The sequence below is a fragment of the Babylonia areolata genome, unplaced genomic scaffold, assembly GCF_041734735.1.
Source record: "Babylonia areolata isolate BAREFJ2019XMU unplaced genomic scaffold, ASM4173473v1 tig00006366, whole genome shotgun sequence".
Lineage (NCBI taxonomy): Eukaryota > Metazoa > Mollusca > Gastropoda > Neogastropoda > Buccinidae > Babylonia > Babylonia areolata.
In genome coordinates this window covers 60,001-62,500 of record NW_027468376.1, presented here as the reverse complement: position 1 = coordinate 62,500, position 2,500 = coordinate 60,001, and positions in this window count along the sequence as shown.

The window sequence follows — 2,500 nt, the reverse complement described above, 5'->3', positions numbered from 1 at the left end:
GAGTGCAACGAATCCATCGGTCTCGGCGGGAGGCGCGCCAAGAAGAAGAAGGAGGAGGAGGAGACCAGACCGGACCGGACCGGACCCCACCCTTTCTTCCTCCTCGACACCGTCTCCCGCCCGTTTCCACGTGCCGGACGACGCCCGGTTAGAGACGGGCGCGCCCTTGACGAGATGAAGCAGGCGTTACGCTTTGGGACGCCGAAGGGGCTGGGGAGCACCAACGACCGTCAGTGAGGGAGGAGAGAAAACGCTTCTCTCGACCCGTCGTCAGCGAACGCACCGAACCTTCTACGGACCGTGAGACGCCGGCCGACAAGCCGAGCCCCGGCAAAGGAAGCCCGGCGAGGCGGCCGTGCGCGTTCACACTTGGACGCGCAGGCGGGAAGCTCGGCAGCCGGGCGGGTAGCCTGCGGGGAGCTGGTGGGCTCCCGAGACTCCCGTCCCCCGACTCGGGCCTCGCACGCCGAGCGGTCGCTAGCTTGCCAGTGCAAAAGACAGAAGCGCGGGGGCAGTAAAGCCAGGCGGACGGGTCGACCGTTGCCGGCTGTGCGCCGACCGGAGCGATCCGCCACGCCACGCCGCGTCCCCCACAACCAGGGTGTCGCATAAGGCGCTGCGAAGGTGGACCTTGATCCACATTGGGCAGAGCCTGAGTTGAGGCCCCCCAGCACGTGCCTGGGGACCAGACGTTGAGGAGTAGGCCTTTTTTTGAGGGCCCAGAAAGTATTTTGGCAATTGTAGCGAGGTTTTGGAGTTTTATCCACAACCTTTACCTGCCTTTTTTTCTTTTTTTCCTTTTTTCTCTCTCCGAGCATGCCAAAGTTGATAGAAAACGCGGTTCGGCATGGACGGGAGCAGGCGTTGAGGAGTAGGCCTTTTTTTGAGGGCCCAGAAAGTATTTTGGCAATTTTTTACTTTTTTATCCACAACCTTTACCTGCCTTTTTTTCTCTCCGAGCATGCCAAAGTTGAGAGAAAACGCCGTTTGGCATGGACGGGAGGAGGTGTGGAGGAGTAGTCCATTTTTGAATGGCAGCGGAAAGATTTTGGCAATTGTAGCGAGGTTCTTCGGACTTTTATCCACAACCTTTACCTGCCTTTTCCTCAGCGAGCATGCCAAAGTTGAGAGAAAACGCCCTTCGCCATTGACGGGACCAGACGTTGACGACTACGTCTTTCTTTTTTTCACGGCGCCTGAACGATTTGGGCAATTCTCCACAGCGCGTTTACTTTTTATCCACAACCTTTACCTGCCTTTTCCTCAGCGAGCATGCCAAAGTTGAGAGGAAAACGCCGTTTGGCATGGACAGGAGCAGGCGTTGACGACCAGGTCTTTTTTTTGGTCTTTTTTTTTCACAGCGCCGGAAGGATTCAGGCAATTCTCCAAAGCCGGTTACTTTTATCCACAACCTTTACTGGACCTTTTTTTTCTTTTTTTCCTTTTTTCTCTCTCCGAGCATGCCAAAGTTGATAGAAAACGCGGTTCGGCATGGACGGGAGCAGGCGTTGAGGAGTAGGCCTTTTTTTGAGGGCCCAGAAAGTATTTTGGCAATTTTTTACTTTTTTATCCACAACCTTTACCTGCCTTTTTTTCTCTCCGAGCATGCCAAAGTTGAGAGAAAACGCCGTTTGGCATGGACGGGAGGAGGTGTGGAGGAGTAGTCCATTTTTGAATGGCAGCGGAAAGATTTTGGCAATTGTAGCGAGGTTCTTCGGACTTTTATCCACAACCTTTACCTGCCTTTTCCTCAGCGAGCATGCCAAAGTTGAGAGGAAAACGCCGTTTGGCATGGACAGGAGCAGGCGTTGACGACCAGGTCTTTTTTTTGGTCTTTTTTTTTCACAGCGCCGGAAGGATTCAGGCAATTCTCCAAAGCCGGTTACTTTTATCCACAACCTTTACTGGACCTTTTTTTTCTTTTTTTCCTTTTTTCTCTCTCCGAGCATGCCAAAGTTGATAGAAAACGCGGTTCGGCATGGACGGGAGCAGGCGTTGAGGAGTAGGCCTTTTTTTGAGGGCCCAGAAAGTATTTTGGCAATTTTTTACTTTTTTATCCACAACCTTTACCTGCCTTTTTTTCTCTCCGAGCATGCCAAAGTTGAGAGAAAACGCCGTTTGGCATGGACGGGAGGAGGTGTGGAGGAGTAGTCCATTTTTGAATGGCAGCGGAAAGATTTTGGCAATTGTAGCGAGGTTCTTCGGACTTTTATCCACAACCTTTACCTGCCTTTTCCTCAGCGAGCATGCCAAAGTTGAGAGGAAAACGCCGTTTGGCATGGACAGGAGCAGGCGTTGACGACCAGGTCTTTTTTTTGGTCTTTTTTTTTCACAGCGCCGGAAGGATTCAGGCAATTCTCCAAAGCCGGTTACTTTTATCCACAACCTTTACTGGACCTTTTTTTTCTTTTTTTCCTTTTTTCTCTCTCCGAGCATGCCAAAGTTGATAGAAAACGCGGTTCGGCATGGACGGGAGCAGGCGTTGAGGAGTAGGCCTTTT